Source organism: Dromaius novaehollandiae, chromosome 2 (genome assembly GCF_036370855.1).
Source record: "Dromaius novaehollandiae isolate bDroNov1 chromosome 2, bDroNov1.hap1, whole genome shotgun sequence".
NCBI lineage: Eukaryota > Metazoa > Chordata > Aves > Casuariiformes > Dromaiidae > Dromaius > Dromaius novaehollandiae.
Genome location: NC_088099.1, coordinates 129,112,937 through 129,138,086, shown reverse-complemented (window position 1 = coordinate 129,138,086; position 25,150 = coordinate 129,112,937). Strand labels below are relative to the sequence as shown.

Here is a 25,150-nt window from a genome sequence, read left to right as displayed (position 1 = left end):
CCCATATTTGAATTTTGTTTGCATGATGTAGGCCTACCGACATATGCAGTGCTCTGAAATAATGGCTGTTTAAGAGCCACGAAAGCCCTTAAAGCTTAACTTTCATTCTGAGAGTAATCTCATTAAAATTAACTGGACTGCTCATGTGCTTAAAGATTAAGCATTTGCCTAAATGTTTTGTTGTGCTGGGGCTTATATGAGTGAGATTTTAAATATCCCAATAAGAAGTACTGCAAAACTTTAATTGTAAATGAGACAGACGCCCTTCTTAATTTTTATTACAGTAGTTCTACAGCCCCCCCACAGGATCAGAGCCCTATTACACTGAGCACTTTGCAAATATAATTTAAAGACTGTTTTAAAATGAATCCAGAATGAATAACAGGTTCCAGACGAGTCCTTCGGCTGGCAGGTCCGACAGTGACTCCGAGAATGCCGCTGAACGCCTTGAGACAGACTATGAGACAAAGAATGAAATGAGTCAAATTTGGATCCTTGTAATTCCCTTGACTCTGACAGAGCTGTAGCTGCTTTGTTATTACCAAATAAGCCATCAAGCTGGCAATTCTTTTTGGGCATGGCACACCTTTTACACAAAATGTTGCTTAGTGTGTCAGTTCTATACCTCACACTAATATATTTCTAATTGCTATAATGTTTTGCACTTTCAGAGGACTATTTCTCTTATCTGTGCTGTAGCAAGCATAGCAACTTACCCCATTCATAGCCCTGAGAACCTGAACATATTCTCTTACTTCCCATGTGTGAGAACACAGAGATCCAGAATGCCCCCTTTGAGGAACATCTGCACACTTCATACATCTTTGATGGAGAGGGTCAGAAAGACCATGTGGAGAAAGAAAGGACAACAGTAGCAAATGAAATGTGTTAAAAGTCTAAAATCACTCAAGTAGAAGGCACTTGCTGTAGAAAAACGGTTCAGCGTAACAGTCTCCTCCCTACTTTCCGAAGTTGAAAGAGTCTTACCACAGTCCCCCAGCTCACAGCTGCTGTCTTTTGTAGCCATCACATTTACAGCCCCCAGATCCTCTGGCCATTCCCTCCAGAGCTGCCAACGGCACTCAGTAATCAGCTGCAAAAGCCCTCTTTTACATCTACCTTACCCTGGGGTAGAGAAGCATTTCAATTTAGAAAAATATTTAGCTCTGTGTTTGTGTATGGCATTGGCATAAAAAAACCCTGAATCCTCTGAATCATTAAGTGATGCTGACTGTATATGGTGCTTATACAAAAATCACTGAATCCGTTTTGGCTAAAGTTCTATGTGCTATTATTTTTCTTCACACTTTCCTTTTGGATCTCACTTCTTCGGCAGCTCCCATCTGAAGGCCTCCCTCAAAGAGATTTTCAGAACTGTTCTGTCGCAAAACTGAGCTGAGCTGCAAAAAATAATTTTAAGACCTACCCTCTTTGTTCTGACATTTTTTCAAAGTGTAGCGATAATTAAGCATCAGGTAATTTCTCTAGTTTGCTTTACAAACTCAGACAAAAGACTTTTCAAACAAACTGGAGTTGCTCGATCCAGCGCAGAAAGAAAGTGAGGAGAGTGGGGAAATTCTTGGTAACTTTTGGCTGAGCCGCCCTGAAGAAATTACCTCGCTAGCTCATGAAGTTTTCAGTAGGACTCAGAAACTTTTGACTGTATTGGTGTTTATACAAGTACAAGACAAAAATGACTGATTTCACAGGTCACTGAGCAGGAAGTTTTCCTTCAATGCCCTCTGCATTTTAATTGCACCCTAGTATTTCGCAATCATATAGCTTTTTTTTTAAAAAAAAAAACTTATGAGGTTATCTGTGTACTGGAGGAAGGCTGTGACTGACCCTATATTACTTACACAGGATATTTTTGTCCCATTGACTTTCTGACAAATGAAGGGTGCCTTCTATAAAACTTAAAAGCAGAGCAAGCTGAACTGTTACTGACCTGTACTTGCCCTACTCAGCTTCATCTCCTCCTGACAGACTTTTCAACAGGGAGCTCACAAAACTCTCTTTTTGCATTACTCTTGGCTAAAGCCATTAGTCAAGCTATTTTTTTCTTCGCTGTTATAGCTTCACTGAGCTTTGTGTATCATTTTTGCTCACTCTTTACTCCCCAGCTTCAACTTGTCCTAAGAAGAGCACGGAGAACATGTTATTTACTGCTGGTAGCAGAATGCATTTCAAAACGATGCCCAGGGCTTTCTGCACAGGGAAGAACAGGACAATATAGAAAAAGCCCCCAGTCATTGCATACAAACATATATTCTAGCAGACTTTTAGCACAGAAATCTGCATATGGTGAGTTTAAAATGCTCTCTGGGGTTCTCAGTGGTGAATTAGAGATGGTAAAACTGAGAAAGAAAAGAACCCCCATTTCCTCTTTAATGCTTTTCTCTTTGTATCTCTTCAAACAAGGTGTTTCATAGTCCATGTAATTTCATTTTAAGTGGTTCCATTTTTTGTATTTTGAGTCCAATTTTCTGACATATTAACTATATCCTGTGAAGTGCTGAATATATACTGAAATCAGCAGGAGTCAAACACCAAGCATTTCCTGGAAAGCTTTCCAGTGACAGGAGAAGTGTAAGGAAGGCTAAAACCTTTTTCCCCACTGTGCTAGTCTCCAAAAAAGAACTATATTGAGACACTTAAGCTACTTTGGTTTACTTTCCATTGATTTTCAGTTCTTGGTGTGAATAATAATTTCTCGTTATCAATAAAAGGTGTCTTTTCAGTAGAAAAATATGAATGGCAATTTATGTTTCCTGCTTTATATGGGTAATTAGAAATTATACTGAATAGATTATATGAAGTCACTGAAGGAAATCCTGTACACTTCAGAACACTTTCCTTTTCACAATAAGATAGTAGCAAAAATCATGCTGCTGTACCAGACCACTGTAATAGCTACTTTCACTGATTAAAGACAAAAATTTGCTATATTGAAATCAACATGGTTTGTCCCTTTTAGGGTGAGCTCATTAGAAAAGCCAGAATAGAAACATATGGACTACATTCAGGTTAACAGATTATGGACTAAATTAACCTTGTAGATCCACATTGCCTTGTTCTGTACTCGTGAACTTTAGTGTTTGACCGTGATATACAAAGAAATCGAGAAGTCTATGCATCCACTGCCTCAAGGAATTTCACCTATTTTGAAGAAGTCCATTGCCCTGCACTTTCTGCTTGTGCTTTTCATGCTATTCCTACTCTTTGTGCCAGAGGTGCTCTCATCACAGGCGCTGAAATTACATCTAAGTAACATTTTTAAAGGATTTCATACAAAGGAGGGAGGAAAAAGGAAGGCTCGTGCCTACTTTACTATTCTTTTCTGCCCCCTGAGATAATAAAGCAAGCACTATTATGTCTTGAAGTCTCAACAGAGAAAGGCTGAATCCATTCTAGGCACAGAGACAAAATTTCTTTCTTAGGATAAATAGTAAATTTGATTTGAAACGGTAAATTTCTAACTCATCTTCAATAGTTTTCCTGGGGATACAAATTCTCCCTTACATAGTGATTCTAAAATCACCAGTGCAATGAATATTTTACTGAAACATGGTATAAGCACAGTCATTATCCCTGATGATGTTATCAAGCAGGACTCAGTAAGCATAGTGTGGGGTTTTCAGTTGTGTGTGGAAACAAAAGATATTACAACTATGTCCTATTCACCATCTAAAGCTTTCCATTTTTTTCCCCTGTGCTCCATAGAGACTGTTGGCAGACAAGGAAGGAGTACAGGGAGACCTGGATTTCTGGATTCTGAGATGATGACTGAGTTAGATTTGTAAATAGCAAACAGATGATGATAAAGAAAATTTTGTTGACTGATAATGAAAGCCAACTGAAAAGTGCAAAGATTAAATAATAATGTGTCTGGAAGTCATATGTTGTAATTAATCTTCTTGTCCTGTTCATTCAGGCTCCTTCTACTGAAGGGCCTTTGCCAGAATGCAGTAATCAAGACGGGGACATAGCTAATTCTCTGTATCCCTACAGATTGATTTGCTGATTAAAAGTTTACATTTTCAAGCTGACCTCTTCTTGGGCCAGGTCATTAAGGACACTTTACAGCATTAGTTAACTCTATTTTACAATGGTCTACATTTTATAATGTCACTGGTTCAATTGTTAAAAAAAACAAGTGTGTTATACCCAAACCAGTTATGTGATTGGCGTTACAAAAGTATTCAGATATTTTTCTGATTCTTAGCTTTTCTGTGGGGTATTATCCTTGGTTTTGCCTTTCTCAGAAAAAATTCAGACCTCAGTGCACACATTAAGTGCACATGCCTCCCACTTGGCTGCTTGTTGCAGACTTCATTTTCCTATCCTAACATTATGAGATGAAGATACTCTCCTTCTATGCCGTATCAGCTTGCATTTATCTTCCTCTACTTTCCTTCAAATCCTTCCTTGCCATTATCCCACTCTCCTTCTCCCACCTGATCTCTATTTGACCCAGCCCTCTCATTTCCTTTTGTAGCCTTCTAGCCTCTCTCACTCTCCTTTGCCTTTTCAGTGACCACCTGGTCCATCTATCTATAATTTCTCATTATTATATTCTTATGCCCCTATCAGCAATTTCCTCCCACTCGGCAGTTTTATATCTCATATGAATATTTTTTACATGAACAAGTTTGTCTTCATATTTTCAGAGTATTTTTTCAAAGAAAAAAATAACCCTCCCCCTTGCTGTAAATAAGAGCTCAGAATTCTATATGTGATTTCTAATGATTTTCACTTTCTCTCTTACCTCATGAGATTCTTGGTAGCTCAAACATATAGATAACATGGATGATGCATCACTTCTTTATGAATGACATTTATGCCTTCTTCCTCATTTCTAATTCTTTCAGATGAATCATCATATGAGAAACAATTTATATATCAGAAAAAATCCAAGAATCAGAATTTTGTTTCTATCCATATAAATTCTGTGGAAAAAGTTCATCGATTTGGAAGTCTGCATTCCATTTCATATGCACAGTTCACTGAAGGAGGTAGATTCCCAACATCCCATATATCTTGCAGGAAAAAGGGTAAATGCTTGCTTACATTTGGTTTATTATCTTGGGGCATAGGTAGCAAAAAGAAGAAGCAAACATGCCACATTTCTTCAGAAATGTTTCCTTTTCTTTATCTTAAAGTATCCTGGAGGTTGAGCTCTCTTTAACTGATGATATATTGGAGAATACATAGCTTTTCCAATAATTTAGGTGGCAGGTTTAATACTGATGTGAATGAAAGACCTCTGGACAAACCGTGCATTCTGATGTACAGTAAAAGCCTCCTGAAAATGTTTGCTTTGAGAGGACTAAATACAGAAGGAATAAGTAATCTGAAAGATATTTTTACATTGGGTTCTCCATAATCGAGGTACTGTCATACAATTCCTTCAAGGTTATCTTTTTCCGCAGATTTCTTCCAAAAGGCAGAGGGAGAGGATGGGTAAGATTAAGTGCTAGGATATTTCAAGAGGTGTGGTTGTAGTTTTGGATGCTGGTCAGAAGCGCATAAGGTTTTCCTTAATAGTTTTCAAAGCTTTGAATAAATCACTCTAAAATAAAACGTAAACTGGATCTGGGGCAGTGAAGTGCAGAAGCTAGCTACAGTTGAGTATACATGCAATTATAAGAGAAGTTTTGCAGAAAAAAGTATGACTGCAGCCAGGAAAGTAAAAGAATATTTTGCATCTCTGAGCTAGTTTGTCTTTTGTAGCTAGAGGACTTCAAAAAAACTGTTACAGCTAGAATATGGAATTGAGCAGTGTTGGTATGAAACCAGTTATAAACTTTGGTGTAAAAAAACCTCATTTTCTTCTGTGTCATGAAAAGGATACCTGTTTGAAGCATCATCAAGTATTACCATCATATATTGGACTGCTTTTAACATAACTTACTGACGTAACATAAATTGCAACACTAATGTCTACACATTAGTGTCTACAACACTAGTGTGATATTGCATATCACTAGCAAGTTCAGGCAGAAAGATTTCACTGGAGTAAATGGATGCTCTGTGTGGGACATTCTGGAGAATTACGGTTCAGTCAAGCTTAACCTTAAGGGCCCAGAAAGATACAGAAACAGTCTCTTACACAATAAAAATTGTAAGAAATAAAATAATGAGAAACATTAATAACAAAATAATAGTAAATAATAAAATGATGAAAAGCAGTCAGACTGCCAAAAGCAGATTGTGCCAAAGCTAGTTCCAGATATATTTTTTTTCCTTGTTTGAATAAGTATTGTGGTGGATAGACAGAAAACAATAGTAGTGACATATTTTGCCTTTAGGAAAGTTTTTTTAAATCTTATCTCTGTGTGCTGTACCCAGGAAAAATGGGAAAATATTATTTTGAAGATACTAGGTCGAGATCAGTAGATGCAGAATTGCCTGAAAACCTGCACCCAGACAGTAGTTATTTCTGATTTTCTGTTATGCAGATAGCATGTAAGTAGCATCTGCAAGGATGTGTCTTGAGCCAGTATCATTCAGCACTTTCCATATAGACTTCACTGGTGGAATAGAGAACATTTACAAAATGTGCAAGCAGCAAAAATGTGTGAAGGATTACTAGCAGACTAGAATAAAGGATCAGCATTTCAAATGACCTTGAATGGCTGAGAAACAGACAGAAATCAGTTAATTGAATTAGCTGAATTCCATGGAGAAAAATGCAAAAGAAGGAAAAAACAAGACAGCTACAAGGTGCAGAATAACTGGTTGAGGTATTAGCAACAAACAAAATACGAGTCAAAGGGAAATGTCATTCTGGTTTCTCATATCAAAAACATTCCAGCTACAACACATGAGAAAATTATTCTGTTTGGCTTTGGTTAGGCTTTATCTGGACTGATGTTTTCATATTGGCGTACCTCCTTTCAAAAAAGGTGTGTTATCAATTAGGGACAGTCCAAAAGGGGAGTAAGAAAAAAGTTTTATAAAACACAACCCACGGGAGACATTAGATTAATTAGTAAAGATGCAGCTAGGAGAAAAAGATTAACTATTTGTTAACAAATCAATGGATCCCCAGGCATCACCTACCAGGCATGGCCTAGAGGTATGCTTGAACTTGTCTCAGACTGGAGGTTGGGCTAGATTACATTTTGAGGTCCCTCTCTGTGTTATGCAGTTATGGAGATGGAGACAGTTCTATTTAAAGCAGCATTTGTCATGTTTTCTTTCTTCATGCTTTCTGAGCTGGTGATTCAGGGAGCTGGGGACAGGTCCAGGCATGCATTAGAATTAATGGATGTTTACACAAGAAACAGTGTCTTTGCACTTGAGGAATTCAAAAACAGATGAAATCGGAAAAGGGGCCTCAGCGGTGCTAAGGGAATTTGGATGAATGCCTATATCCTGTAAAAGCAGCCAGATCTTCCCTAACTATACAGAACCATCAGCTAGGGCTACTCATTGCAAATCATGGTATTTCGAGCAGGATTCTGGGTTTCTGTAGCTCTGTGATTATGCATATGGACTTCTAGTACAATGAGTGATGATTTTCAAGGGTGAAGGAAGGCATTTGTTGGATGCTTGGACTGACACTTGGCTTGAAGTCAAATCATAAGGGCAGTCTTGGGACAATCTTTTCTGAATTATGGGTTATGTGATGGAGACCATGTAACTACTCTTAGCACCCCATTTGTGAGGGTGGTGAACACAGGGTGAACAAAACAAAAGAAACACAGAACTATGACCTGATTCTTAAATTGATCGCTATGTCTGTTCTCACTGCACATCTTGATGGATGGACAAAAGCAGCCTTGTCCAATTTTGTACTGATAAAGGAAATACACAATATAGTATTTGTGTGCCTGCAGGGAAACTGAGCTTTTATTTCTAGTTTTAGTTGATTAGAGACTTTTTACTTTAGAACAACAACAACCAAAAAGATAAGCAAGTGCCATTTTGTTTTAATGGTGATAGTGTCTTTTTTGGTCAAGTTAGTTAGCTGCTTCACTCATGATGAAAATATTCACCACTATTCATTAGATCAGTATTCAGCTCAAAGTATTCATTGGATAATCCACTGTCAGAGAAGGCACATTTATTTGCAAGAAAAACATTATGCCTCCCCTCTAACTAATTCAGAGTATAAAGCAATAAAATATAAGGACAAAAAGTTTGATTGTGATCGTATTCATCTCTCAATTCGTTTTGATTAAACACTAGAACCTGAAATTTCACGTCAGGTCAGATAGTAATGCTGTTTATTAACTTATATCTTGTGCTGGGATAACCTGATGCCAGCTATCTATATGGTCTTATTGTATTGACATGTCACTGAAGAGTATGAGTAGGACAGATCAGGTCTGTATCTAATATCTTAAAGGCTTTCAACACTATTCCTTTCTTTTTTCATGCTGAAGTCCAGATCTCCTTGTCCCAAGCAACCAGAAATATCTGGCTCACACTCACCCTCCTGTCTACATTTCTCTGCCACAATTCTCTTCCCCTCCCAGACACAGTCCCTTGACACTCTGCAGCAAATGCAAATCCACAGTACAAAAAACGCTAAAGCTTTAAAAACTACAATGCGCCACAGAAACAGATCACTCAGAGTATTGCCAATGTACCAGGCTGCTCTTACTGGAAAGGAATTTGTTAGATGAAGTTATCTGTGAAGATCATTTCCTAGGATAATTCCTCAGAACCACCCCCATTCCCAGAGAAATACAAACTCCCTTTCCCCTGCAAAATCCTCAGCAGTCTCTGCCAATCTTAGCTGGGCAAAAAGTCTTTAAGATTTAGTCACTGGACCTAACTCAGTCCCTTTCCCAAAGATTTCGTGTTCAGGTAGTAAGTACTGCCTCCGCTATTAGTGATTACTATTATCAACATAGTACTAGCACGGTTGTATCTCCAAGTCTTTTTTTTACTCAACATACAGGAATAAGCATATAGCCATATGCAGTAGTTGCTCATGTTAATGAATCCTGTAATGAAGAGTTGAATAGATTCCTACGACACACTATACCTTAATGCTGACAAAAATGATAAAGTAATAAAGCTTTGTGGACAGAAGGGTGAGTACTTTCGGGGACATAGAAGATAAGAGATCACGGTGTTCATAGGCCTGATTTACAAATCATCTTTGTATATCTTAAACTAATCCTGGCTTTCGGTGTCTTTCACAATATTACCTTCTACTTACAATTTCCAGATGGATCCCTACAGTCACTGCGAGTCTCTAAAATCATGCTTCTTATGTCCACGACATCCAACCCCTTCAAAATGGTAAGCATGTTTTTGCATAAAACAGATGCTTTTCTTTAAAAAAAGTTTGTTACAACAGAAAGATAGACTTCAGAATCAAGGGAATTAGGTAAGTTGTGCAATTACTAGAAAATACATGCTCCAGTGCAACTGGAAAGCACCATCTGGGATGTTTCAGACTGTAACAGTCCTGCAGAAATCCACTTGTTGAAAGAAACAGACACTGCAAGGGCATTTAATCATCTTACTTCTTTATATAAAAGGAAATCCCTGAACTCCTTTAGAATATCAGCTTTGGGCATAATTAGCCTGGTGATGATAATGTGCTTCACAAAACTGTGTTTTTTTGAAAGATTTCAAGTATCTGAGAAACACTTTTATCAGCTGATGTTATCTCTTGCCACAATCACTCACCAATTCCAGCAAAATGGAATTGAAGAGACAAACAAAAGTTTTTCATCTTAGCTGCCTTTAAAATTATCAAAAGCAAAGCTCAAGACTGATTAGGTTGTGTTTAACATGCATGTTCAAAAGTTTGGTTTGAGCCACATTTCTGATTCTGGAATATGTTAATTACTTACAGTCTTCATGATCACCTAACATAATTACAGTCTACATGACACTCTACTCTGATGCATGGAACAAACTTTAGCGGAAGCACATATCAGCAACTAACAAGTACAGCTGCATATATACTGTTATCTTCAGAATGAAAACATATCACACATTGATCAGATATCAGGCCAGTTCCCAGATTCACTGTGTTTCGAAGGAAATTTCATTATCCTATCAGTATCTTTTTGAAATGTAATTCAAAAACTGGTCAATCACTCTGTGTCACAAGCTACTGATGTTGGGCTTTGCTCAACCAGCTGTAACTATGTCCAGCTGGTCTTTTCTTGCAACATACACAGAGAATGAAATCCACTTCATAGACTTCAACAGAATTAAGCCCTTGGAGCTGCCCTCAGCTTTTCCCTGTTGAGTTCTTTCTTATAAATTTGGCATCAGAAAATTTTCTGTCTGACTTGATACAGCATCAGGGACTGACTGCATATAATTTAGCCTTAGCATTTCTTTCTCACTTGGATAGAAAACATTGAAATTCCTATTTACCAATGAGGCATGCTTCTGCATACTGCAACTAGAAGACACTCTTTTTCATCGGCTAATTTTTTCTGCTAAGGCCTGGAGCTCCATGCAGAGCTTTAAGAACTACGATGGTGCTGTTTACTTTAAAAGATGTGTAACATCCTGAAAATATTAAGGCTGATATAGAATATGTCCTTACAAAATACTGGAGGCAGACATGACTTCTTGCTGATTCAGAAGTTATGTGACTATCCAAGCCTCTTAATGCTTCCCACATCTTCATACAGCTTATTAGATTGTGTGGTGCTGTGCTAACATGGCCCTTTGGGTTCAGGCATGGACACAACAAGCTTATTTTTGCCCACTATATCCTGTAGACAGCTACGCTGGAGAAACTTCTGAGGGCAGAGGCATTAGCCAGCCTAATTTTTATTCACAGATTATCAGCATCCTTCCAGAATAAGTTAAAGTTTCCTCAGATGTCAGGAATGCTTCAAGAAATAAGTGTGATCCTTCCATTCATGTATCACACTTTTGGACACTCAGATGCCATATAGGTACAACAGTTAGCCTTGTTTGAAATCCCATTTGCTCTAACAGCCTTGAAAACCTGAACTGCAATGGGACAATTGTTTTGCTCCTCAGAACACATTTCTAGACCAGTCCAGTTCAGGACCTGTTTGAAATGTGTGGAGAGTTATCTACAGACCTGCCTGAGCTTTCTGATATCTCTGCTCTAACACCTCCTTTGATACGAAATTTGCTCTGACGTGACTGCACTGGTTTGTGAAACAGAGTTATCAGTACGATTGCATCCACTTTAGGATCTGTTTGCATACCAGTAAGGAAATTCAAATGTATTCATTGCCTAAACCTCACTCACCCAGTACAACCTGAAGTCTAAAATCTCTATTACGTTATTGTATAGTAAGGACAGTAGCTGGTATGCTTACTAATATATTTTATTGGATAAACATAAAAGGGAATTTACACAACCAGTTCAGGCAGCCTGGGTTCCCCTTTTCAGGTGTGAAATGTGAATCTAAAGCATATGAGCAACTACAGCAATGGCAGCTTGTTACACAATGTCTGTCTTTGTTATAAGTGTAAGCCAGTCTCACTGGCACCTGAAATTTTGCCATCTATATGAGTTTAATCAAACCAACAGATGTTAATCAGCTGGCACTGCTTTGTTCACATGGAGTGTTATGTGCTGCTTCTGTGGAAAAGGACTTGAAAGAGAAAACAAAGCACAGATGTCCTGAGCTCTAAACCCTGGGACCAGATGATGGACTAAGCCAGAGCTGCTTGTATGTCCCTTTACAAATTGTTCAGAAATGAATGCATTTCCCCTCTGCTCATCATACAAGCCATGCTGTTGTGTGATTACTCCCACAGCACCATCCCATCCAAAGGCAAGTCCTAGTCCAAAATATATTCTTTTGCTTCTAAGCAGGGCTTATTTTACCAGTGCATGTAAGTCTGCACACTTCCTTGGAAGCCAATAAACATTGCATATTTTAAGCCAAAGGAGTAATGCTGCCGACCTCTGTTATTCATTAGGACTCTCTTCTTACAGTAGGGCTTTTAAAAATGAACTAAGAAATCCATCTACATAACATCCCTGAAACAAAAGGAAATTTTGGTTAATATTTTTGGCTTGTTTTGGAAAATGGAATCTGTGTATCAGAGTAAGAGATTACAGGAGAGTCCTTTGTTTCGGCAATAATGATAATTTGCTTTGGCAGAATGATGTTATCTTTTTCTGTTACTTTATTTCTGTTTTTAAATTTTGTATAACATTATTGTTACATAAGAAGGAAAAGAAGAGTTAAGTTTGACATGATCAAAGAGTTCTGACTCAGTGCAGGGTATGCAAGCCATTTCAGTTCAGGTATTCAGAGTCATTAATTATCTCGGGACTAGACTAGTTTCAGTTAAGGCGTGATTTCCTTGGCTTTTCCCTCATTCAGCCATAGTGATGGTATCTGACAGGCTTCAGCATTAGCAGCGCTCTTGACCCAACACCCAGCTTTAAAACTGTTCCTTCTTTTTGAGATTTGACAAGGAAACACTGCATGGTCTCCAGAGAAATAGATTTTGTCCTAGGTCATTCCAGGCTCCTTTGCACAAGGAGGGTAGGTAGACAGCAAACTGCCTGAAAACAGACCAAAAAGCAGTTTAGTGCTAATGATGCCTAATGAGACCTCATGTTTCCAGTTTAACATAAGAGCTCATGAGTATGCAGGAATTCAGGTTAACCTGTGGTTGAAGGTTTCTTGCCAAGAGGACAGGTCCCATATAGAAATGCCACTGAGGTGACCAGCAGAGACTCCTGAAATGCTGCTCCCAGTCAGTGCTGATCATCACATCATCTCATGTACTTCAGCATATTATAATCAGACTGGTTTGGTGAATTTGGGTATACTGTTTCTTGAAGCTTCCTGACCAATAATCAATATATCTGATAAAATTTATTGGCAAACCTGATATATCATCTTTATTTAGGAACACTGGGCCAGAGTAGACCAATACTCTGTAGCTGCTGTCGTCCCTGTAATTCTAGAAGATTTCACAAGAAATCCCATTTCTAGCATTCTCAGGCCAGAAGTACAGAAAACATCCCTCCTGAATGCCACTACATCTTTATAAACCATATCATCTTTATAATTCTGATTGGCTTGTGTTATGTCATGAGATAACATCTTACGTACTGATAGGAAAGCCCAACACAAGAAAAGGGAGATCACAAGTATTCTGTGTAGAGAGAACTGCAATTCTTATTTACAAATCCAGGGGAATTTTATGACTGTCTGAATTTAAGTACTTAACTGGTAGATCTAAATTAGGATCCTATTTGCCCGATTCCTGCTACATAGCCAGTGGGAAAGATTTTCAGTGTCTATCCCTGCATTCACTCTGTGGACAACCTTAGATGCTGAATGTTAGGTAGCTTAAACCTCCTATTTCATCTCCCGCTGATATCTGGTATCTGTTTAGTTGCTTTTCTTAGGAACAGAGAAATCAGAAGTTTGGGCAAACGTTTTTCTCAAACGTGGAACACAATGTCTTTAATATCATGAATGGCGATTCTGGAACAGAGCCCATGTGGTAAAAGGGAGTCTTACATAACCGGATCCAAAGTGGGACTTTTTAAGCTTTGTTTCTGTTTTTGCTGGGTGTTTAGAGAGCAAAAAGCTAGCTCACCTGCCATGTTGAGTTTGCTATTCTGGGTGGCAATGTACTGTCCTTAGTTTCGAAGCTCCACTGATTAACAAATATATTCAGCATTGCTGGGATGTCTAACAGTCCATGACTTGATTAGTAATTACACCAGCAGAACTAGAGGATGGGATATTGCCAAGGGGCACTCTTTTGATCCAGACTCGAGAGGAAAAAAACCCTAGTTTGTGGCTATACAGGCACAGTTATTTTTAGAGGCTGCCATTCTTATTAAATTATCCAACAACCACAAGAGCACATGAATCAAGTTCTTTTGTTTGCATACTTACTGCTTAATGTCATTTATGGTATCAAAGTATTTGACTTGTCAAACTAACTTAACGGAAAATTAACAGGGGTTCCAGCTCTTGCTGTGGTTCTGCCTGTACAGTATGAACAATTCAGTGCAAACCACTGCAAACAACCGCTAGTCACTGCTCATTATAGAGAGCAGACATTAAAGAAGGAAAATCCTACTTATTGTGGTGCTCTCTGGAAAGCAGAGACCACGATTTGTGGGACAATCCTGACGTAAACTGGAGATTGTGGGATCTACCACTGTGTATATTATTTTTTGAGAATTAGTTCAGGAGAAGAATGAAAGATTAAGAAGTTTACAGCCCTCCAACCCTGAAGTCTGAGTCTTCCTCTCCCTCACATATCACAGAATAAAAATTGAAGAAGAGAGAGAATATCAGGAAACAGCTTGCTTGGCACTGCCATCTTCGCTTCTACCATATTCTGTTTTGAACTTCATATTGGGTTCTATATTAGGAGACTTTACATTTTATCTGTATTTTAACAAATATTTTTGTTCTATCTTGAGCATATGTTATAATTAAAACGTCCTCATTTTCTTCCCATTTTTATGCATTCATTTTACCAGTTTTAAAAAGAAATCAATTATCAAAACTTTAATAACCTGTATGGACCCTCTTCTGAAAAGAAATATGATCTATGGATGGATAAACAGGCTGATTTCTGTTTGCCTTCTTTGCAATATACAAAGGATGTCTAAAGATTTTTTTGTAAATTCTTTTTCCTCTATCATTTTTTACATCTGAAGTTTAAATCTTCTCCTCACTATTTCCCCTGAAAGTCTGCAAGAAACCTGACAGTCATTTTGGCATCTTGGAACAGACCTGAGTAATAAAATTAATTGAAAACAGAAGATATTTTTATTAAAATGATACAAATAAAATTCTGAATTTGAATTAATGATTTGAAACAGAGGGGAAAAAAACCACTTGCAAGAAAAAAATTGTTGAAAAATCCTTCATCCTTCAATTCAGTACTGAAAAGATTAGCCAAAATACTCACAAGCTCTTTTGGTGAATTAGAAATGAATTTTGATTCACAGTATTTGAATGTCTTTTTCTATTCACTTTTCATATTCACTCTTGCAACCAGTATAATTCACACTAATGTCCATGGACAATTAGTTTTCAGTTCACACCAAAATTAGTGAAGTAATTAAGTACAACAATCTCTGGAGCAACAGATGAATTTTTGTCCAAATTCCTAGTTAGTGTTAAGATGCCTGTCAACTGATTCTGGCAATTAAAGTTGTGACAGAAATAGTATAGGTCAGAATTGTTCCTTGAGCCCAGTTGCACACTTTTTAAAGGTCTTTCACCTATATTTCTGTTTTGCTCATTGTGTGAGCTGATGCGTACCGACTCAATATGAAAGTTCCTACAGGGATCTGACCCTGCTTTCCCCCAAAGACCATGCACATTCATATACACCACAATAACCATTTCTCTTTCACGATGAATTTTGCTGAAGGACAAATAAAAACAAAAAGAAAAGTAAAAACCATATCCCATATAAGAATCATGAAAATGAATCACCAAGGGAATTAGATGCAGACATATTTAGCAGAATCAACGTAGATACTGGAAATTTAAAAAGACCAAAGAAAATATTCATATGCAAAGCAGAAAAGGTAATCTCCACCGCAGTCAGTCTTTAAGAGCTGGAACGACACTGAATGATCTAATCCAGAGCTGTTCCTATGGCAATCCTGAATATGTAAGGAGTCTTTATAGCCAGTTGCACTATGAATCAACAGCTGGTGATGGATTAATGGAATGAGATATTTTCTCAACAGTTGTTTCAAGCCATTTCTCTCCTTTCTGTGCAAACTGCAAATAGGACATTCAGATAACCCATCACACACAGATACATTGCCTCTTCACCCTATAGTGAAAAAGCACCCTACATCTATGTATAAAGCAAAACCATTGGCAAAAAAAACAGCCTATGTTATACTTAGGATAATTATGATGGTGATTTCATAACCTCCTTCCTAACAGAAACATGAGTGCGTGTAGGGAGAAATTACATCTACCTTTGAAGGGAATGAAGTTCCTCAATAATTTCCTCACTCACATACTATTCAACTTATTATTTTGAATCCTGATACATCACCAATCCAGAAGTGTAGCTTTATTTCTCTATATCAAGACACCAGCTGAGAGCTATTTTGGTAGCAGCCTGCTCCATGTGGAGTAGCTTCCTTAACCAATATTAAGAATTGTCTCAGTTTCCCACCATTAGAGTGGAAAATCTCAGCACTGAGATGTTTCATTATCTCCTTTTTGAGAAAGGTGGGACTTTGGGGACAAGAGGAGCTGCTGCATAGCCTCCTTCTTGTATGTCTACCTAGAGCAGAACACAAGGGTCAGTTCTAGGTTTATGGTTGTAGAGATTTGGGCTAGGAAAGATGATGGGGGAAGGGTTTTTTTCTAACCACATCTAAGCCAGCTATGCCAAAACTAAATTGAGAAGGAAAAAAGCATCTGGAAAATTGCAGCAATTTAAAGCACAGTATTTTAGTGCAAGTCCAGAGGGATAGCAGAAGTGTGGTGACATTTATCAATAGCTACAACATAGAGTTCCAACAAAAAGAAAAGGAAAAATCTGCTTTCTGCCCTTGGCATGATAATTTGCCTTTTACCTTCTGCATTTTCATATTTTAGTTTGAAAAGCAGAGGACCAAAACAATCAGCAACAGATGTTCCATACAATCAGTGTGGTACATGAGTTCAGTTAGCATGCAAATTGTCTTCCCTGGGCTATTCATGTGGACTGCTGAGAAAACATGTAGCCTGCTTTGCAAAAATAGATAGAGGGGGTATGATTAAAATGTCTGGATTCAATCACATGTTTAATCACCATCCCATTTTTTATCTCAGCTACAATGACTGGTAGCTATTATGACAAAAATTTGAAAATGTGCATGACACACAGTGGCACTCAGGAGCCAGATAGGTGGTCTGTGCTTGATCAAAGTGATCAAAGCTTTATCCTGTGTTTCCCTCTTTTCCACCTCACCACGACAACTTTAAATGCACAAAATATGATTTATGGGAGGGTGTTCTATATTTTTCTTCTAAGGCTAGAATGTTATTAACTGCATCTGAGTTTTTTTATGAAATCAGTAAATTACTGAATTATATCTCCCTAAAACGACAACAGATGACTGTGCTATCTACTCAGAAATGAGTTCTCAGGGATAATACAAGGCAACAGAGATCTATAGATACTGTGTCACAACTCCCACTCACTTCAAACCTGTCTACACACAAATGGTGGGTGAATCCTAAAAAAAGTTGGTGTGTTCCAAAAAAACATTCCATTCTGAAACTTACGGGTCAGATAACAGTCACCCTTGCATTATTTTGGCACTTTCTTCTAGCTGTGGATATGAGCCAGGAGGTCAGGGAAATGTAGTAGGAAAAAAAAATCTCAATTTCTTTTTTTAAAATCTAAAAAGTTGTTTAGTTAGAATTTTTGGCAAGGATGTATTCTGTTTATTCAGTGAATGATATGCCAAAAAAGAGCAGCCTCTGGGGCACAGAATGTGGAAATTTCACTCACTCTGATAAGTACTTGCCTCCAATGTGAGGAGCTCTGTTGGTTTCAAAGGGACTATTTTTCTGAATTGCATAATCCAGACCAAATTGACTTGAAAAGGAAAATTGTCAATGGACTGAAAACTGTCTACAGGATCCTATAAACTAGGGATCACCCTGAATAGCAAGGTATCAAGTAATGGGAAATTGCCTAATGGGGTACTCTGAGGATCAGACACAGTACACTACAGGAGGGATGAAAAAATAAAAGCAAGAAACACTTTAAAGAAATTTCCTGGACAATACTAAACTGAAAAAGATTTACAAACATGTGCAAGGTAAGCAGAATAATTCAGGGGTGCCTAGACGAAGTAGCAACTTGGCCAAAAAGGATAAAACAGGATCTGACTTGGGAAGATGCCTGCTATCAAAGCAGAGGAGAAAGTAATCTGAAACACACAGTTAACAGCAGAAACTTGGAAAGCAGAAATGCCAAGAAAAGGAAATGAAGAGAGAGGAGATGGCTCCACCTGCACTGAAGTTTGCACAAGTGAACATGAGACACCATGACACTGGTTATGCTCAGTCCCTGTTTAGAAATTCAAACAAATGGGAAGATCAATGAAGGCTTGTATTTTTGAGAAACAAATGGAACCTGAGATTATCATCCCTTACTGGGGTTGTAGAGTGGCTTTAACTGAAACTCCCTTTCACAGGTTAAGGAGCAGGAGAGGACCATGAATTTAACTTTTAGGGGAAAATGGTGGCTGTACAGTTTTGGTGAATGAAGTCTTTCAACCTGAGACAAATAAATCATCTAAGAATTGCTCTGTCCTTTTGATGTGCCTCAAGCAGCTACAACCCAGACTCTCCCTGGAATACCAGAACAAGTCATGCATCCTCCATTATATAACGTAAGTAATGGAAAATTTCAAATACAGCAAAAAGAAGAGAGATGACAAGTTAAACAAACTGCCTGCTTTTACAGCTGATGTGTTAAGATAGCACGCACTCTGGTTTCGTAACAGCTCTGTTGCCAATTGGAAGCTCATGTTGTTACCTATAATGGCGGAGCCATTTAGACCAGGAAGGAAGACTGAGTACCATAACAAGAAAGGTAGCATATGCCAGTAGATAAGATGCAATTTGTATATTTTAACATTGAAACATTCTGTGCTGATTAAAGTTTAATTGGCCAAAACACGAACTCTGTAGACTTCTTGGCTACAATGAACACAAATATTTAAAATGCACAGTTCTTGATTAAAACAGTGACTGTGCACCACAACTAACAACTTTAATATTTAAACAAAAAGGAAAGCAATGAAAATATAAAATGTTTCCAGGTTACACAAATAGAACTGCAGCCATAGTGATTCTGAAGTTGGTCCCTTGAAGTTATCAAATTCATTTTTTTTGTTTGTTTGTTTTCTGAGACAAATTAAGTACCCATTTTTTTTTTTTTGTTTTAAATTAGACTTGGTTGGCCAGCTGGTTTTATTGCTTTTGAAAACCACCTCTAAACTTATTTTTCATTCCTTTTACTTCTCATACATTTTCTGGTTCCCCATCAAGACTACTTGGAGGACACCGAGCAGGAGAATGAAACTGAAGAAAAAAACTCCAGTTAGCTGCTGGCAAAATGGTCTGGAGAAAAAGGTTCACTTAAATGGTCCATACTTCCTCCAAGCATAACTTTTAAAAGCTTTATATTGTTCAGTCACCCACATGAACAACTATTTGCTAGTCCTGCCTTTGATACAGGGCATCTCAGTTGACACAGTGGAAGATGGAGAAGGGAGGCTAGTAGAGAAGTCAACAGCTGTTACTCACAACAGCTGATGAGTTTTACAAGTCTTTCCATCTGTTTCCAAAAAGGTGGGTGTTAGCAACTTATTCCACCAAGTCTGATGGCAGGATTTAGCAATCCTTCCTGCAGGCCCAGAAATGATGCAACCTGCATTCAATTCTAGGCTTATTCATAAGAATGGCTCATGCTATTAATCTCACATGACACATGACATTTCCTATCTTCCTTTTTCTGGAAGAATTGCTCAATTCACAGGATTAAGTCTTGTGTGTTCTGGTTATTCCCTGTAGTACAGAGCCACATGGCTGTTAAATCTGAAGGGTCGAAACCACTGGACCAGATCGCTTTGCCCTAGAGTTAAAAAGTGAGCCTGTCTTAGTCACATATTTAATACGTGAAAGGCAAAGTTGTTGCCTAGATATTTCATGAAAAAGACCTAGCAGTAGAGGAGCATTGCAGCCTACTGAGTCAATGGCACTAGCTCTTTATTATAATTGTTAATCTTTCGATTCGGTTACATCTGAATTGCACAGAGAACCCAAGACACATACAATAGCAACCAAACTATGGGAATAGAAAGCAATTCCTCTCTGCTGGGTCAAGAAATCTTTCTGTTGCCAGTTTTACTAAGTAGTTTGGCCTATCACATTGTATTGTAAGAAGTGGTTTCTAGTCTGGATGGAAGAAGAAAAGGAGGAAGTAAATACTGACTTATGTATAGGAAGATTGGAAAGTAGGAAAAAAATCTGCACAGCCCAGGAAATTTCAAATGTATTTTAAAATATATTTTAAAAAATTGAAAAATAAAAATCTTCCTCCAAGCCTTCCAGAATCTAATTCTGCCATTCTTATTGTTTAGAAGAGCTTAAAAAACATACTCCATTGTTACATTAAAATGGCAACAAACCATTTTCAAAGCAGTCGATTTTTGATGGGACTTTAATATTGCCCAGGATTTGTAAAGCTCTTTGAGTAACCATTTCATCGACAAAAATGCAACCCCCAAAATTCAAACCTTTGTAGACAGGAACTTTCTGTAAAAGTCATATTTGACAACTACTGAACAAAAATGCTTTGCTACCATCTGTTTACTATATTAAATATACAGATCTCTGTGTTTTTATTAGAAGATTTTTTCCTTTAACAAGGCAGACAGAAGGGCTTACATATACAGCAAACCCCTTTGCTGGAAAAATGTGTATAATATGCAGTGTTAAAATAACATGATATTTGGAGAAGATTAGAAATTCTTCTCCTTGGGTGCTGTTCAGAAATGAGCAATACAATTATATTTGATTCACTCTTGCAGCATTGGGTGTAAAACTCTCTTGTCAGAGAGGAAAAGAGATTTTCACATCACCTCTGATACCTTTATTCTGCTAGGAGACCCTTCTCATTTAAGAAATTTAGAAGTCTGTAGCTAGAGATTATTTCTAATATGCACATATATCACTGTATTTAATATCCTACAGGTGTTGAATCCTGTATCATGGAAAATCCTTCATTCACCTAACCAACTCTTGGACCACAGCTGGACTGGAAGTGAAGTTCTGGACTACCTTGCTTGCTTGGTCATGCACTTCAGCTCTTCCCTAAAGAAATGGCATTTTAACATAGGTCTGATATCAGTTTTGTAAACTGCAGCCAAGTCCAGTTGCCATTAAACACATCAGTGTTCCTCTTTAACAATATTCTTTGAAAATATCTTATGCCAGTTGTGTTTTTCAATTGGTTACACTTTAAATTTTTAATGGAGATTGTTTCCATCTGCAGCAATATATATCATAGTAACATAAACAGGTTTTCCAAAGACTTTTTTTTGGAAAATGCACCGTGTTGCCTAAAACACTGTTTATTGCTCGATAGATTTCCTGTGGATTTTTGATTTCTATGGCACATCTATGAATTCTGTACAAAGAATACAAAGACTGAAATTTTGGGGAAAAAAAAGAGAAAAGACAAGGAATCGCTACACATCATTCGTCTGCTAGGGTTAATTTTGCACTAACTGGTGACAGGGTGTATTGAATAAGTGATATAAATTTAAGGCCAAATTCACTGCTCAGTTAAATGGATGAAACTTCACTGATACTACTAGAGCTTTAATGACTTAAATCAACAGAGAGAATAGGCCTTTGTTCTATGAGGTTCTTCTAACAATTCACACGTGACATGTGAATTGTTAAAGTGAATTAAAATCCTTAAAGACAGCAACCATTTTAATTTAGTTCCTCCTAGCATTTAAGAACCCATAAAAGTTGTCCCATGGAGAAAAAGGAGAAACTATTGCTATGTCTGTATTTAATGTTGTGTGCTAAGAGGTTTTCAAGAGAGGGTCTGAGCATTCAATCCTGATTTATTTACTAGAAGTCAAATATTTCTAATATGACTTTTGCAAAGACACTTCTGCCAGCTGGTCTGTACGCTGTTCAGAGGTTGGTAGTGTGCTGTGTTGTATTCCAGAAGCATCTCATATCCTCTCCTCTTTCCTCCCTTTAGGCCACCAAATCTCAGCTAGTGAGGTGTGTTTTACTGGAGAAGCATGATAATGTTAAAGATGAGGCATGACACGGAGCCCAAGCTAATACACTTTGCTGTGTTTATTAGTATGGTCTCCGCTCCAGCGCTGTTAGGGTGGTGGGAGTGGGAGGGGTTGGGAAGAGGAGAATGGAAAAAAATTGACCTTGGCTGTAGTGTGGGAACTGGGCAAGACAAGAGGAGTGTGCTGCTGGGTGGAGGGGAGAGGAGTCCAAACAGATGAGAGAAATCCTGCTGCAATGACACAGCTGGGTCAACATAACTGCCCTGAATGACGGGCTGGAGAAGGGTGGAGTATTACTCTGCAGAATAGAGGATACCATTCCTATATGAACGACTGTGAAGCACCTCTAAAAGGAAAGAAGCTCTTTGCCTTACAGAGTGACCAGATATCTGTAATCATTTCAGCATCTAAATTAGAGAGGCAAGAAAATGAAGCAATGCAGTGTCATTCTGAACTTCCTTACGATATGTAAATTAATCTGCATTTTTAAATTAGAACACATTACTCTTCTTTGGCAAAAGCCTGTATCATAACCCGTGATAATTATGACAGGCCTGAATCTCTCTTCTGCCCATGAAGTCGGGGCAGATAAAAAATATATTGGAGTACCTAACATATCTGTTAGAAGAGTACAACATGCCTAGATATGACATGAAGAATCATAAGAAACATAGAAAGCTAATTAATAAATGCTGAATGAATATATCTGAAAGGGAGAGGGGAAGCAATGAAAGCCGAAGTGGAAGGCTGGCTTGTGACACTAGAAGCAGCAAAGAATTAGTAGTGGTTGTGGAAGTGCTATGGATCCTACTTGCAGTGGCCTCTAATGCCAGTGAAAGTGTCTTGCTCCTAGGAGTTGGCTGTCGTTGGCCCACAGTAAGCTATTACACTTCTGGCCTGGCATAGGACCCATCTGCCCCACCACAGCAAATCATCTAGCAGGCCAGAGCCAGCAGAATAGATATCTAGGAGTTGTACAGAGCTTTTTCCACAGTGGTAATTCCCTTCGTGCTGTCAGTATGTATTGGAAATTGCAGCAGATTATAGTCCCTGCTGAGAAAAAAAGGTTGGCTCTCAACAATCCTGAAAAAAGAGAAAGCAATAGGTATAACTGAAACCTCTTTGAAGTCCTTTTAATGTGAAATCTTCATCTGCAGCTGCTGACTCAGGCCTTGACTTTTATTGTTGCCTATTCTGCAGTTATTCTTGCATCCAATAGCTGGAGCAACCCTAAGCAAACACACAGCACGGGGTCAGAACTAATGTCAGCTGAGGAAAACCATTGCTGAGAATCAGTTCAACAACATCAGCCCTGGTCTTCTCAGCAGTTGCTTCCTCACCACTTGCAGGAGCAAGTCTGCCGTATTCTCAAAGACCCAGCTGGACATTGGTTCCTTTACTCTCCACTGCAATGTGCAGGAACTCCTATATCCTTGCCATCTCAGTATAGATCACCTTATTTTACTTGCTTGCTTAGCAGTAGAAGAGGAAAGAAAAATTCACATTTCCTTTTCCTTGTGCTGTCCAATAGAATCATTAAAAAGTCATCGTGTGTAATAACATAAAGAAGTTGTGACATTCATCTGTCATCACAGTATCAAATTTTATCTTTGTATTTGCACAAGTATGATTTATTGTTTGCCATATCCTTCAAACATGTCTCATTAGGATCACGTAGACTACATTGCTCCTGTAGTATGTGGTACATGTCATCTTCCTCCTTTGCTTCCTACCTATTTTGAAAAATCTTGGGCAGGCTTCTCTCAGCACTGGTAATATGTTAACAACACAGAAACGTTGTTTGAAGACAGAGCTCCCCTCAAGCTATAGATCTGTTATGCTGAGTCCAGAAAACTGCATCTAATTAGCATCCTTCCTGATCTCTCTAATCTTCCTGGCTTGATTCTCCCATACATTATACTTAGACCAAAAGCCATCCCCTGTTTCACTCTGAATATGGCCAGCTTTAAATCCTAATAACAGATATGATCTTTGGCCAATACATTTCTCAAATAACATGAAGCCCTCTGAATCCAACACAAGTTTCTTCAAGGTGGTCTTCACAATGTTAACCTAACCCAAACAAGACTAGTGTAGTGGCTGCTATTTTTGACCTTAAACTGGATATTTCTGTTTTTGAAGTATTTGTAACAATGTTGTCAATGTTATCCAAAAGCATTGTAAAATCTTGGCTTCACTGAGAGTCAAATGTATTCCATGGCAAGTGTTCCAAATTATGATGCAAAATCCCAAGAGAGTTATAAATAAATAAGATTTTTTCATCTGTTTGCTCCTGATCTTTTACAAGTATGCTAGGAGTACTTTCTGAGACTGCCTTCAAAACCAGAAAGGTTTAAAATTGACTGATTCTTCTAAATGAAAGCTGAGAGTCTCAAATAATCACCTGACCCTAGGAATTGAGCAGTGCAGAAAAAGAACACTGGCTATCAAGAAGCAAGAAAAAATTGCAAAATTTGATAACTGCATAGCAAATCAAAACATTAGGTTAATTGCTTTTGAATGGGGAAGAAACTGAAATTATCAGTTTTTACTTGTTTGTAATTGATTATTTATGTGTGTAGAGTATAACTGTAGTTTAAGTAATGATTACTGCTATTCATTTAGTTGGAAACTGACTAAATGTTTCTTCAGGTACACTGACCCTCTGCTTTCTGATGATTTTCTAATATTAGGGATCTCTATCCTCTTCTGTCACACACTGAAAAACAAATTGGAAATTGTATCATCTGTTTTTAATTTTCTGCAAAATAGGTACCTTTAATTACAGATCCTTGAAAATTTCCGAAGGAAAAAATCATTTATTGGTGTTGGGCTTCTTTGTATTTTTAAGAAATAAAACACTGTTCAAGGAAACCATGTGATGCTGTTTCCTCTGGTCACATATTCCATTTCTGTAGTTGGCCATGCTTTTCTTCACATTGTACACTCTTGATCCCTTACCGTGTTCATGGTGCAGTCAAAAGAACTACCCTGCTCCTCTTGAAATATTTTAAAATGTGTGATGATACGATCCAAACAGGGTTTTAGATGGAAAGCATGCACTAATTGACCTGTTACAAGCTTCCTCCCCAGCCCCGCTTAGTCTGGAGACTGAAGGGCAGAGTGCATCTTAAAGAGCTGCATTTTTATGATGTGCTAAATCAGCATTTGCCAAATGTGACTTTTACTCTGTACCTCCAATACGGAAAGACCATAGTGCTGCACTGCTGCTGATTTACATCACAACTCTATTGGACAGTTACAACCTCTTACCACAAAACAGGAATGTGATCTTTGCTTGTCGTTCCAAAATATGTCTCATTTGGGCTTCTGTGGTGTCAAACAGTCTCTCTTTTCGCTTGCCCTTCTCACTCTTTCTTTGTA

At 38.0% G+C, this 25,150-nt stretch overlaps 1 long non-coding RNA gene across 3 annotated transcripts in view; it reads left to right on the top strand.

Annotated features, from left to right (window-relative positions):
• The window catches only part of LOC135327599 (uncharacterized), a 73,277-nt gene extending 48,637 nt beyond the window's left edge, over nt 1-24,640 (top strand). For all 3 annotated transcript variants that reach the window (XR_010387943.1, XR_010387945.1, XR_010387944.1), the window contains exons 2-4: nt 9,188-9,261; nt 18,131-18,328; nt 20,697-24,640. This is a non-coding gene — a long non-coding RNA (uncharacterized LOC135327599). The remainder of the gene's footprint in view (nt 1-9,187; nt 9,262-18,130; nt 18,329-20,696) is intronic.
• Nucleotides 24,641-25,150: the final 510 nt, after the last annotated feature.